The sequence below is a fragment of the Lontra canadensis genome, unplaced genomic scaffold (assembly GCF_010015895.1).
Source record: "Lontra canadensis isolate GAN:19392208 unplaced genomic scaffold, GSC_riverotter_1.0 scaffold34, whole genome shotgun sequence".
In the NCBI taxonomy this organism is placed as follows: Eukaryota; Metazoa; Chordata; class Mammalia; order Carnivora; family Mustelidae; genus Lontra; species Lontra canadensis.
This window is the reverse complement of record NW_022631028.1, coordinates 9,267,411-9,281,710: the sequence shown is the minus strand read 5'-3', so window position 1 is coordinate 9,281,710 and position 14,300 is coordinate 9,267,411. Positions and strand designations below refer to the sequence as shown.

Genomic DNA, 14,300 nt, shown 5'->3' with positions numbered 1-14,300 from the left:
CCACTTATTTGAGGCACATAGATTAGTTAAATTCATAGAGACAGAGAATAGAATGCTGGTTCCCAGGGGTGGAAGGGAATGGGAAGTTATTCAATGAGTGTAGAGTGCCAGTTTTGCAAGACAGAAAAGTTCCAGGGATCTGATGCACAATGTGACTATATTTAGCACTACACAACTGCTCACTTAAAAATGGTTCAGATGGTTAAAAAACAATTGTGGGGTACCTGGGTGGCTCAGTCGGTTAAGCATCTAACTTTTGATTTCCACTCAGATCATGATGTTGGGGTCGTGAGATTGAGCCCCACATTGGGCTCTGCGCTGGGTACGGAGCCTGCTTAAGGTTCTCTGTCTCCCTCTCCCTCTGGCCCTCTTCTCCCCAGCCCCCATGGCAGGCATGTGCTCTTTCTCTCTCTCTCTCTCAATAAATAAATAAATAAATAAATAAATAAATAAAATAATAAAATTTGTGGCTTCCATCGGAGGCTCTTGTTTTCTCTTGTTTTTTTTTTTTATTTATTTATTTGATAGCGATCACAAGTAGACAGAGAGGCAGGCAGAGAGAGAGAGAGAGAGGGAAGCAGGCTCCCTGCTGAGCAGAGAGCCCGATGCGGGACTCGATCCCAGGACCCTGAGATCATAACCTGAGCCAAAGGCTTCGGCTTAACCCACTGTGCCACCCAGGCGCCCCTTGTTTTCTCTTGATATACCCTCTCCCAGTTGCCTCCAGCCCACACTATCTTTCAGATGCCCAGCTGTCATGTTGGGAGGACACTCAGGCAGAGTCATGGGTCAGGAGAGACCCATGAGGTGAGGAGCAGAGGCCTGCCAGTAACACCTCAGGGAACTCTTCTGAGGCCTGCCAACATACGAATAAACTTGGAAGTGCATCCTTAACCGCCCCCCTCCCCCGCCCCAGTTGAAACTTCAGATGAACTGTAGCCCTTGTAAACAGCTTCACGAGGGACTTTGGGACAGGGGTACTCAGCTGAGCTGCATCTGAATTCTGACACACTGAAGTTGTGACATAATGACAATTCATTGTTTTAAGTTGCTAACTTTTGGAGCAATTTGCTATGCAGCAAGAACTAACTATGCACCATCAAATGCATTTTGCTCAGTTAGATTGCAATGCAGACTCACCAGGGAACTGACTACAATCCTGTTTTTCAGGATATAAAATTGTATGTATATTTTGGTAAGCCAAATAACGGGTCCCCTAAAATGTCCCTGGAATGTGTGAATATGGTATGTACCATGGCAAAAGGGACTAGAAGTGCAATTAATATTACAAACTTTAGGGGCACATGGGTGGCTCAGTTGGTTAAGTCTGACTTCGGCTCAGGTCATGATCTCAGGATCGTGGGACCGAGTCCCACATTGGGCTCCCCACTCAGCAAGAACTCTGCTTCTTCCTTTAGTTCTTCCTCTTCCCCTGCCCTTCCCTCTGCTCATGTTCTCCCTCTCTCTCTTAAAAAAAAAATTACAAACTTTAAAATACATTGTTCTGGATGATCCAGATGGGTCCAGTCTAACCACATGACCCCTTGAAAGCAGAGAACTTTCTCGGCCAAAGGTAGGAGAGATTTTGCAGAAGTAGAAGTTGGAGAGAGTGCAAGTGTTGGAAGGAACTCCAGCACTGATGGAGGGTGGTGGGCAATGTGTAAAGCATGAGAATGAATGTGGGCAGCCTCTAGGAGCAAAGACCAGCACCCAGGTGACAGCCAGTAAGGAAACAGGGACCTCAACCCTATATCTGTAAGGAGCTGAGTTCAACCAAAACACGAATGAGCTTGGAAGTGATTCATCATCCCAAAGTCTCCAAAAAAGAATGCAGGCCTGCTGATACCTTAATTTTGACCTTGTGAAACCCAGAGCAGAGAAACCCATTCAGCCAGCTGGGATTTCGGATCTACAGAGGTAGGATAATAAATCTGTCTTACTTTCAGTTACAAAGTTTGGGGTAATTTGTTATGGCAGCAATAGAAAAACGTACATATTTATGTGTTGATTATGTTTACTGGTTTTCAGTCTCTTCGTCGTAGGTATCATAGCTATGCAGATGGTGCATGGTATTATCATTTTCCACTTATCCTGCTGAAGCAGTCATTCACTATCTTAGTGCCTCTCTGTATTGTAGCCTTGAGTGTTCCATGCATTGTTTTTCAAGGCTCTCTGGGAAAGACACTCCTTTCCTAGGAGCCTGGCGTCTGGCTGGGGCAAGACTGCGTGTGTGCTGGTTGTTTCTGAGGCTACTGATCAATACTTACCATTAGGACGACAACTCCATGCATCACTAAACTTTGACCTCAGTGCCCCAGAGCAGTCCCAAGATGCCAATTGATGTACAGGCTCTATACATATTCCTCAAATGCAATACCCCTTTCATAGACTTCCCTGAATTAAATTTTAGAGGCTTCAGTGATGGCAAAGTAATGTTGCTAATGTACTGGCAAGTCCAGGATATTCAGAAAGGTTGCTTAGATAAAAGTAATTGTGTTTATGCTTTTTTAAAAGATCTTTTGGGTGGACACTGTGTTTGGATCGTTGACCGGCTGTCCCAGCCTTCTACACAATGTGTGGTGTGGACACAGAGTGTCCCTTAAGCCCATTAAGTACATACCTAAGAAACCCAAGACCTCAGAAGAAGTGGTTGGCTCCCTTTAAAAATCACAAGGGCTGAAAGGGCCTAAAATAATGCTAATGACACTTCTTTTTTTATCCACAACTTTTGGAATTTTATTTCCCCAGAAGTATGTATTTTTCAGGAAACTCTTCATAATGGCCCACCATCACTTACCATCCTGGCGTACTGAGTAAAAGAGGATATTCCTGTTTTCCTGGACCTGTTCAAATGAGATCAATTGCCAAACAGTTGTTTGGATTAAAAACCAAACGTTAATTTAATCAGGCTTTCAAGTGGCAGTTATTTTGATTAAAAGAATCCTATCTGAGTGGCCTTTGGCAGCTTCTTATCTCCAGCCAGTGGGTCCCACACATTTAGCTCTGCTGTGGAACCAGGGGGCATCCACTGCTTGGGTAAAAAGGGGTTTATCAGAAGAGAAGACTCTTGAAGTCCTATTTGGGGGAGGGGAGAAGTATAGCTGAGACTCATAGGGACTGAAAAGCCATTAGGAACCTAGAAGATTACTCCCTCGGTCTCTTTCTGCAAGGTCTTTCTAGAGCTACCTGGCATCCCATTATTCCTTTCCTCTGAAATTCTCTGGTCACTGGTGTGCTCAAGGCAGAGAATTCTAACAGCCTTGAGGTTATAACGCTTTTGATATTAGACCATCATGATTAATTTCCTCCTGAATTCTAAGCCACTCAGTTTTAAATTCCCAGTAAAGAATTTAACTGGCTTGGTCCAGTCCAGTGTCTAGCTCTGGTCCAGTCAGCTGTCCCCAGGATGAATCAGGTGTCATAAGACATGCAGGAAGGGCTGGCCTTTCCAGTTGATGGATGGAACAGAGAGGAGATAAATGACAGATGCCTGCACAGTTTTTTCTGAACTGATAATAACAGATGCCCCTTTGCCATGTCTTTTCTTACCAATCTGCAAACTCTTTAAGGGTAGTGGATTTTTTTTTTTTTTCATCTTTATCTTCACCACCACACTTAGGTCAATTGCTCATCGATAGATGCTTGACAAGTAAAAAAAAGATAGAGTTGGTCATGCCCACTTCTAGTCATACATACATACTTATCACACTGGCCACTACCCCAGTGGGTGCTGAGGCAAGAAGAGAGGAGGTGTCACATTGGCTGACCACTCCTGAGTTTTTTCTTCCAGCGCTGCTTGGGTTAATAGTAATTATTATGCATTCTCCATTTTCCAAGGGGCAAGCATACTATAAAGTGCTGTATATGTCACTATCCCACTTATCCACTGTGATAAACCTGTGAGAAAATTGGAGTTCAGAGAAATTAAGTAACTTGCCCAGGGTCATACAGCTCAAAAGTACTGTGACCAATTCTAAGCCAAAATCTAGAACCCACCCTGCATTTTCCTTCTACCTCTGTTATGAGGAGTTGGGAATGAGGCTGAGAGATGAAGCTAGGAGGAGAGGTGTGGGCCAGGTCAATGCCAATTTTGTGAACTAAACAAAATTGTTCCATGCTAACAGTTTTTGAAAGCTTTTTGAACATGGCCTTGGGCCTTTCATGGTTCTGAGGTTTTCCAACAACTCCTCTTAATTGAGTCTTTCTAAGCTGCGCTACAGGATTTAAGTAATTCAACAAGAAAAGAGTTCTCAGATTCCTTCTTTCCCTTTAAGCTGGGTGAGAACATGTCCTCCAGCTTCCTGCTTTTAAACACTGGAAAACATTCTGGGAATCTGAGGCCAGACCTGGGTCAGTGCTACCATTTTTTATGGTGCTTTGCAGAGCAAGGGGTGAAATCCAGGCTGCCCTCCACCCACTACGTCTTGTACCCTGGCGCCAGGTTGTATCACTCAGACTAAGAGATGCAATGTTCTAAGTCACATATTAGGGTACCCTATAAGTGCACTGTGAGCTAGAGGAGGGTCAGATGGGTATACCATTGCTTCAGAGTCCCTCTGCTTTGAGGTTTTTTTCTTTGTGGGTTTTTTTTTTTTTTTAAGATTTTACTTATTTATTTGAGATAGAGGGAGAGTGAGAGAGAGAGAGAGAGAGAGCACAAGCAGGGACAGCAGCAGGCAGAAGGAGAAGCAGACTTCCTGGTGAGCGGGGAGCCCAATGTGGGGCTCGATGTGGAGCTCAATGCCAGGACTCCGGGATCATGACGTGCGCCATATGCAGACGCTCAACCAACTGAGCCACTCAGGCACAACTCTGCTTTAAGCTTTGATTATGACTTGTGATAATGCCGTTTCTGGATCATAGCTCTAGTGTCTGGCAAGAGGAATCCAAATTCTGTTAGCAATTTCAAGGGAGAGAGGGGTTGACATTAGTGCCTGGAACTGGGTTCTGGTCAGCGAAAGGACTTAGTCAAGACCCAATCTAGAGCAGGCCTGTATTAACCGTGAGAAAGGCTGGCTTGCCTTAGGGTTCTCTCTTTTGGAAAAAAACACAAGGCCCCTTCACCCAACCCCCAGGGCACGATAGGCCTCACTAAGGGGCTATATAGTATTTATGGCCTCTTTGCTTTTATTTGCGGTGCTGTTAAAATGCCTTTCCAACATGCTGCCGTGATTTAAATTATGTATGTGAGCTCCTCCTGAAATATACACACTTTGGATTGTATTTGGAACAGAAATAGGATTTTAAAGAAACAGATTGTAGCTTCCAAGAACCCCTTCCTCCTGCTCCTGCCCTGTGTTCACTCAGTGCCTGGAGCTGTGTCTTCACAGCAGTACCTAAGGAATCCCCAAGGAGCAAAGCATCATGGTTACAGGTGATCGGTGTGGAGGGACGGATCTCGGTGGGTCCAATCTCATCTCGGCCACTCACTAGCCATACAACCCTAAGCAAATTGCTTAAATGCTTCCAACCTCCTTTTCCTCATCTATAAAACAGAGATGATAAAAGTTTCTTCTCCATGACCTCACTGTGAGGCTCAGGGACATAATGCCCCTAGAATGCTGAGCACAGAGCTGAGAAAGTTAGTCCACTAAGCTCTACTTCTCTCGCCTCAAGACATGAACCTAAATTCTAGTTGAGATCCTGTTGAGCGCCCAAGAGTTTCCGTCCTCTTTTGTGGAAGGTCCCCCTTTCCTCCATATGAGTGCCCTCAGAATATCATCCTAGTCCCCAAAACCACCTCATCCACACTGTTTCCACCAGGAAGAAGTTCTAGTTCCCATGCCCTGCACCTAGCCTGGGAGCGCGCCTTCCCACCTCGGTCTCTGGGTCCCGCAGGTGCCAGGCTAAGACCAGCAAGCTCGTTAATGAGGGTGGAAAGCTGGAGGGAATGGGCTGTGGCTGGATGTGCTTTAATTGCAATGTTGTGTGGGGAAATGAAATGCTGAAATCTCAGGACATTGGTAAAAAGGAAAAGCTCACGGCATTGCAGCTTCTGTTCCCACACACGACTGCTTCCGTCTCCAGGGTGTGACAAAACCTCCCAGGGGCTTCTTTTTATCCAGGGCAGCGGTAAGGGGTCATCAGCATGTGCGCAGACTTTGGGGTGAGGCGGTCCTGGGTCAGCTGCTACCCGCTGAGGGACTTCAGGCAAGTCACAGAACCTCCACGCGATTTAGTTTTCTCCTCTACACAACGTACATATGAGCAGCATCTATCCAACTCACTGTGTCTTGCAGATTGAGAATATGAATATAAAGTGTCTGGCGCATAAAAGACCCTCAATAAGTATACTTCATGGCCAACATTATCCTCCCAGTTGTTACCTATATCCTGATGTCCCTGATACAAGAAGGTCTGCAGAGCCATAGGCCGCCTGCTCAAAGTGGGTGGTCAGTTAGTGAGGGATCTCTTTATAATGTCTCAACTGTGACTATTAATGATGAAAGTTAATCATTCTTTTCAAAGCATCCCAAGAGCTTGTCCCATTCTGTAAGGTCGCTGGTGCGTTTCCCCTCTCCCTATGAAAAGATGGTTTCCTATGGCAGACACTACTGGTTGTTATCCCAATGGCCAGGCCCCCTTCTTCCTTGTGTACAGAATCCCAGTTCTATTCAAGTGGCCATGCCTAACCCCAGGGGAAGAATCACGACTGGGTGCAAGCCACTTAATGGCAGTCCTGTTTACCTTCATCTTCAATGGTCTAAGAGAAGGCATGGGACAAGACGGAATGGAAAGTCTTCCAATGAAAGGAGAGAGAAGTGTGAGGTGACCTTCCTTTTGGTCCCTGGCATCTTCCTTCCTGCTTTAGGTACTGACATATATGTAAGGATGTGAGGCTTGGAACGGCAGCTGCCATTTTGTGACCATGTGGTCACCAGCATGAGAGTGACAGAGCAAAAAAGAAAGAGTCGAAACTCTTTAAGACATTGCTAAGCTGCTGAGTGGACTCTGAGGCTGCTTGCCTCCACACTTCTGTTTTTGTTATACAATAACTCTTCTTAAGATTTAGCCTGTTGTTAATCTGGTTTTCGGCTTAATCAATTTACCCCTTTTCTGTTTGTCAAGACTGCAGAATGTCTGCTATTCAAATTCTGTCCAGATATAAAGACATTCAGTTCCCATTTTCTTCCTCTACATTTGGGTAATCGAGTGTTTTAAAATAAATTCCATGCTCACTGTTGTAGTGAAACTGCTCTTGAAAAGGTCACCAATGACCTCTTGATTGACATGTCCAATGGCTTCATCTAATTTCCCATCCTACTTAAACTCCGCTGCATTGGACAGCCTGACCACTTTCTTATTTTCCAAGTGAGGCCCTTCCTCAGTGGGTGTCACTGCCCTTCCTATGTCTCTGGTTCATCCTCTGTGGTTCCTTCTTTTTCTGCCCCTCAACTCTGGCATTCTGCCTTTTGTCTTCTCATCTTTCACCAGGCGCTGTCCCTGAGTGCCTTCTCCATGTTTAAGACTTCAGTCTTAAACCACGTCTCCAGCGCCTGCCTTTCCTCCACACCAGATCTGCTTTTCTCCCTGTGAACACGATGTGTCCACTTGGATGTCCCCACAGGACCATCAGCACCATATTTGTAAACTGAACTATGTCCCCTACACATTACTTCCTCCCTGTCACACATGTCACTGCTCACACTAGCCCTTAGCTAGAAACCTCAGAGTCATCCTAAGCAAATCCTTCCTTCCCAACACCCAATTAATCATCAAAAATAAAAAGTCTCTATTCTCAGGAGTCTGTTGCAGCTTCCCCATGTTCACTGTCATGGCCTGCGGTCATCATTTCTTTCTTGTAGCAGTCTCTTCTGTGCCTCCAATCTCTCCCCCCACCCCACCCTCCTCCAGTCATCTGTACTGCCGTTAGAGAGGATTTTCTAATCTTTTTTTTTTATTTGACAGACAGAGATCACAAGTAGGCAGAGAGGCAGGCAGAGAGAGGGGGAAGCAGGCTTCCCACAGAGCAGAGAGCCTGATGTGGGGCTCGATCCCAGGACTCTGAGATCATGACCTGAGCCAAAGGCAGAGGCTTTAACCCACTGAACCACCCAGATGCCCCTAGAGAGGATTTTCTAAAAACAAATGAAATCACATCACTGGATTTAAAATTTTCCAAAGGGGTAGTAGATGTGTGTGAGAGGTGGCGGGGGGGGAGATTGTATTAGCCATCATGCCCTCCAGATCAAGCCCGCATTTTCTCACACAGCATAGAAGACTGTCTAGTTACTTTGGGAACAGACTAGATTCTGTGTTTTATCTCCCACCAACTCCCCTCCACCTTCCCTGCCTTCTCGGCTGGAGTTCCTGGGGACGACTCTCTCTCATCATTATTTCAAACTCTGATTAGATGCTGGACTCCTTTTCCTCAGCCTCTGAACTTCCAGCATCCTCCAGTTCTCAAATCGAACTGTACTTGTTCCCCAAAGCATTCCCTGACCTAGGGCTAAGCCAGAGTTTCTCAGCCTCGGTGCTACTGACATTTCAGGGTGGATGATTCTCTGTGGGATAATTGTCAACAGCAGACTGTTGGAGCCTGTTGTCGGATGGGCATTGTAGGGTGTCTGGCAGCATCGCTGGCCCCGACCTACTGGATGCGAGCAGCACGCCGCTTCCCCAGTTTCCACAACCAAAAATGTGTCCAGGTGCTGTGAAATCGTCCTTGGAGGACAGAATTGCCCCCTCTTCCAGTTGTTCCAAGTCCCCTTCTTACCATCCCATAGCCTCCTGTCCTTCTCTGATCATAACCCCCATGGCACAGTTTTGAAGTCACTTGTCTGTTTCATCTGTTCCCACAGAATGTTGTCTCCAAGAGGGCAACTCCCAGGGCCTGGTACCCACGATGCATGTGGTCTAGCTTCCTCAAAGAGTCAGCTCCCTGATAGGAGTGACCTTGTCTGTCCTCCCCGGGGTGCTCAGGGTGGTGCTGGCACATACAGGGCTCAAAAAACATTTGTCGAATGAAAGAATGATTTGATCATTCCATTCAAATGCTTCTTTTTCTGTGAAACTTTTATTAGTATCCCAGTTAAGGTTGGTCTTTTTTTCTCGTAACCCCATAGGATTTTGTGCACACCTCTGTCCCCCAGCACTTACTACCTTGGATATTATCATCAGTTTGGTAATACACGTTTATGGAAATGAAATCATGCTCTCCGGGGGGTGCTTGGGTGGCTCAGTTGGTTAAATGTCTGACTCCTGATTTCAGCTCAGGTCATGATCTTGGGGTCGTGAGATTGAGCCCTGCCTCAGGTTCTGCGTTCAGCATGAAGTCTGCTTAAGATTCTCTCCCTCTTTGGCCCGGGTGGCTCAGTCTGTTTAGTGTCTGCCTTTGGCTCAGGTCATGATCCCAGGGTCCTGGAACTGAACCCACATCAGGCTCCCTGCTCAGCTGGAAGCCTGCTTCTCCTTCTCCCTCTGCCCCAACCCCTTCTCTTGCTCCTGCTCTCTCTCATAAGCAAATAAAATCTTTAAAAGAAAAAAAAAAAGATTCTCCTCTTCTCCCTCTGCCCTTCCCCACCCTACTCACGCAGTCTCTCTCTCTCTCTAAAAAGAAAAAAAAAATCATGCTCTTTGTATCTTCAGGTCTCTCTTGAAACAGAAAAACTAGGTCCATTCCTGTGTCCAGGAATGTCATGCTCTACCATTTCCTTAAACTACTACACCTGTTCTGCCCCTGGCTGCTCTCAGCCACACCTGCCACACCTGCCACACACACTCACTCTCTCTCTCTCTCTCTCTCTGTGTGTGTCTCTCATCTATCTTCTTTAGCTGACTTCAAAGAGGAGGAACAGCTCAGAGCTGCTGGGCATCGAGGACCCAGGTCTGCTTCATGGCCCCATTTTGCCTCTCGTGTCCCTGACTGTGCTGCCGGCAATGACAATGAGTTCTGAGAGGTCTTAATAACATATGGTGCTTGCTCACAAGCCTCTCCTGGGGATGGGAAGCACATCTGCAGCGTGCCCTCCACCCAATGAGGTGACAGCAAACCCCTCAGCGGAAAGGTGCTGTGATATATTAAAGCAAACAAACAAACATTCACAATGGTCAGAAAGGAGATCAACCTTCCTTGGAGAGGAGTTCAGTACTCAGAGAATAGAATGCGGTAGCTTTTGTGCACAGTGGATGGTTAATACGCATCCTTGAGTCATAGAGTCTTGCAGGGAGAAGAAGCCGAAGTTAATATTTATATTTGGCCTCCCAGCCTCCGTGTACATAACAGCACTGAGGCCGGGTGCTTGGTTTGAGGTCAGCTCCATTTAAACAGCTAGACCAGGTGCAGACACACACGCCAGACCTTTGAACTCTGTGTGTTGCAATCCAGATGTTCGGCCGAGGTGGTGAACTTGGGTCACTGATGGTGAGAGAGTGTGTAGTGCTCTTCTAGCATCTTCCATGGGGAGCCCTGGACAGTAGACTTGGCCCTAAGCCCACGTTCCTCGCCAGAGTCAAGAAACAGTAGCAGCTGCAGTTGTTGCTAGGGATAAGAGATCATCCACTGGGGAGTTAAGATAGCCAGGACAGGGGTGGGTAGCACGAGAGAGGTCACAAAATTGACTGTGCTTCGCCTCTGCCCATGTCTGAATCACTTGGAGACATTCTGCAATGGGAAAAATATTAGGCTTTTAATGACAGCCCTGACAAACACGATCCGTATGACCAAACCAGTCTCGAAAGCAACTGCTATCATTTCTTAAAGGCGGATTTGTCAAATTGCACGTTTCTCAGAGGGTTTTCCTAGTCCCACACTTTGCCTCAAAAAACGTGCACCGAGTGAGGGGTTTGAACTTTCTGAATTTAATGTGAAGCACATATGTTGTTTGGGTTTTGTTTTGTTTGTTTGTTTTTATGGTTGTAAAATATGTTATATAAAAAAGAACCGTATAGCAATAAAACGGTAATGTAAACACAAATCCTCCAAAAGCACGCAACATATTTCTAATGAAAGGAAACAACCACCTTCGCCGTATCCACAAAAAAATTAAAAATGATGAAGAGGGGCCGTTTCGTTCACAGATTGTGGAATCCTACTGTTTATGGCTCTCCAAATGAGTATTTTTGAAGTATGACTTAAAAGGGGAATTTTCCAAACGAAGCGCCTCCTGGCATCATGCGAAGAACATTGATGTTGGTTTGTAGCCAGGCAAGTCGAATTCTGGTCTTGACTGTTGACCCTCTGCTTCCTGGCTCCCAACCCCAGCACTCCACTCAGAGTGCTCTTGTCAAGGGTGCCAGTGACCTTCTAATTGCTAAATCCAAAGGGCATTTTGCAGTCCACTTCTGACCTGACCTCTTTTCAGCAGATGACATAATTGCCCACTCTTTCCTCCTTGAAATCCTCTCGCTCCGTGCCTTCAATGGCACCATCCCATCCTGGTTACTCTCTGGCTTTTCCCTTCACCCCTCAGACACTGTCTAGGCTGTTCTTCTTCACCAGGGCCCAGGAGAGCTGCTGTGGGCTGAGGTCACATGAGGCTGTGTGTGCATTTTCTTATCAACTCTTTGCAGCAGCCCCAGGAGGTGGGACTTCCTGCTTCCCTTTTGTGGATGAGGACAGGAAGGCTCAGGGTGATAAAGGGATCTTCACCTGTTAGGTGAATAATAAGCTAATAATGGCTAATAAGCAGCAGGACTGGACTTCCCATCGAGGTCTGCTGGAATCCAGAGGCAAGTTCTCAACCGTGGCACTGCAATTTTTCTTCCTCAGGAACCGCCTTAAATAGTGGTATTCTCCAGAGTTCTGTGTTTGGCTTCTTTTTCTTTTCTGCTCTGTCCCCGCTGGGGCTCATCCACAGCTTTCCTCATTCAAGCTCTGTGCTATCTTCAGCCAAAATCTGTCTTCCGTTCCTCCTCTCCAACTGGTTCCAACATTATCTCCGTTTGCACGTGCCACAGTCACCTAGTAGAAGTGGTGCATGGACGACTCCTCAGCTGCCCATCCTTGCCTGACGATCGGCGGAAGCCCGTGATTGCTTAGGGAGTGGGCATGTGACCCAGACGGGGCGATTTCTGGGAATGTCTAGGAAAATTTTTCTCTCTCTTAGATAGACACATGAGTGATGGTTTCTTTTCTCCTTCTAGATATTGCTGTGCCTTGTAATATTAAGAGTCATGACAACCATCTGTAACCATGAGAAATAGGTCAAATCCAACAAGAGAAGAATGGCACCTGGGTCCTTCATGACCAGCCAGTTGAATCCTATCTGGGACAGCGGCTTCCAACTATGTTATCAATAATTCATTAATGTATTATTGTTGGTATAGGTTTTTGTTTTGTTTTGTTTTGCTGTTACTTGCAGCCAAAAGCTTCCTAAGTGATATGGCAAATTCGTCATCTACAGCTCAACTCACTATCTCCTCCTCCACATAGCCTCCTCTCCTGTAACTCTAGCTCTATTAACATCACTATGGTTGACTCATTAACCCATGTCAGAAACCTGGGCATCATCCTTGACTCCTCTGTGTGCCTCACCCCCAAAGTCTAATCATGAATTAAGTCCAGGAGATTTGCAGATGGCTGAGGGCCACAGCCAGGTTGAACTCTGTCAGTTGTCAGTTCAGGCAGCGCCGGGGGCCTGGGTCTTGTGGCTTCCCAGGAGCTGGGCCATGCGAGCCAATGGCCTGGATCATGCACTCTGGACCAAGGTGCTTTGGGCCACCATGGCCAAGCTGTGCCCTGGCACCTTGGTGGCTGTCCCCACCAGCACACTGTATGGCCTGACCTGCTTGGCCAGCAGGGCGCTGTGTACCTCCTCCAAGGCTGCAGCCAGGCCCAGCTGCCAGTCTTCTGCCTGAGGCACATGGCCGACATCTTCAGGTACTGTCATGTGAAAGTACCCAAGGGGCTCCTGAAAGACTTACTACCGGCACCAGTAACCCCGGTGTTGGAACACTCCCAGGAGCTCAGTAAGGACCTGAACCCTTTACTCCTCTTACAGGCATCTGGAGTTCTGATCATGCTTTCATGCAGGATTTGGCTCAGGTGTTTGGGACACCGGGTGCTCTCACCAGTGCCAACCTCAGCTCTCAGGTGGGTTCTCAGAATGTCTTTGAATTCCAGTACCCCTGGCCTCAGTTTTTTCTGGTCTTTGATGAGGGACCAATTGAGGATTGCCAGAGCCCTGAGTATCGCCCAGGCTCAACTATTGTTGACTGTCTCTATCTGGAAAGTGTGACATCATTCATCTTCTAACAGAAGGTCCAGATAGAGATTGTTGAGCCCCAGCCCCGACCCTATTTCCTCTGACTGGGGAGGCTGGTGATATAGCGTGCTTTAATGCCTGGTGGAGAGAGTCATCAGTTCGGACTAAGGGTGGGAAGTGAACTCAGTTGGAAGGGGTGAGAGCAGGGAGGTCCAAATTTTAAAATGTCGAGGTGGGGACACCTGGGTGCCTCAGTCAGTTAAGCAACTAACTCTTGGTTTCAGCTCAGGTCATGATCTCAGGGTAGTGAGATCAAGCCCTGATTCAGGCTCTGTGCTGAGTGTGGACCCTGCTTAGGATTCTTTCTCTCTCTCCTTCCCCTTCCCCTCCCCTGCTTGCACTCACTCTCTCTCTCTCTCTCTCCAAAAAAAAAAAAAAAAAAAGGAAAACAAATCTCTGTTATTTTTCTCAAAGAAGTGGGGGACACCTGGGTGGCTCAGTCAGTTAAGCATCTACCTTTGGCTCAGGTGATGATGGCAGGCCCTGGCATCCAGCCCAGCATTGGGCTTCCTGCTTTAATGGGAGCCAACTTCCCTCTCTCCCTCTGCCTGCCACTCCCCCTGCTTGTGCTCTGTCTTTCTGTCAAATAAATAAAACTCTCTAAAAAAAATAAGAAAAAAAAGTCCAGGAGATTCTGCTGTCGAAGATCTCTTCTTCCTTCCATTCACCCTCTCCTTGTTCTTTTCAGTTCTTTGACATTTTTGCTGTCCTTTTGCATACTTTCTCATTTTAAGAGGTCACCAACATCTATATTGCTCCTAAAGAGACTTTAAAGACTCAGTACTAATCCTCCAGCTTCCTTGATTACAATGTGTCGATAGCCTATGTTCAAGATAAATTCCGGCCCATGCACCCGGTGTGTAAGCTGCATCAAGACAGGGCTTCCCTCTCTGGACTGGCACCTCCACTGCTCCACATCGTCCTAGTTCTAACACATTGATTTCCTTGTGGCCCATGAGCCACTGCCCCTCAGTGTCACTGCATGTGCGGTTCCCTGGGCCTGGGATGCTCTCCCTGCCCGTCCTGGGCCAGCATGTACTCACGTACTTCAGTTCGCCTCTCCTACGATGGGGCAGGCACGCATCTCAGGCCCGC

General features: G+C 46.9%; 1 pseudogene; it reads left to right on the top strand.

Moving 5' to 3' along the window:
* The first annotated feature begins 12,516 nt into the window (after positions 1 to 12,516).
* On the top strand, positions 12,517 to 13,195 carry LOC116873587 (annotated as a pseudogene).
* Positions 13,196 to 14,300: the final 1,105 nt, after the last annotated feature.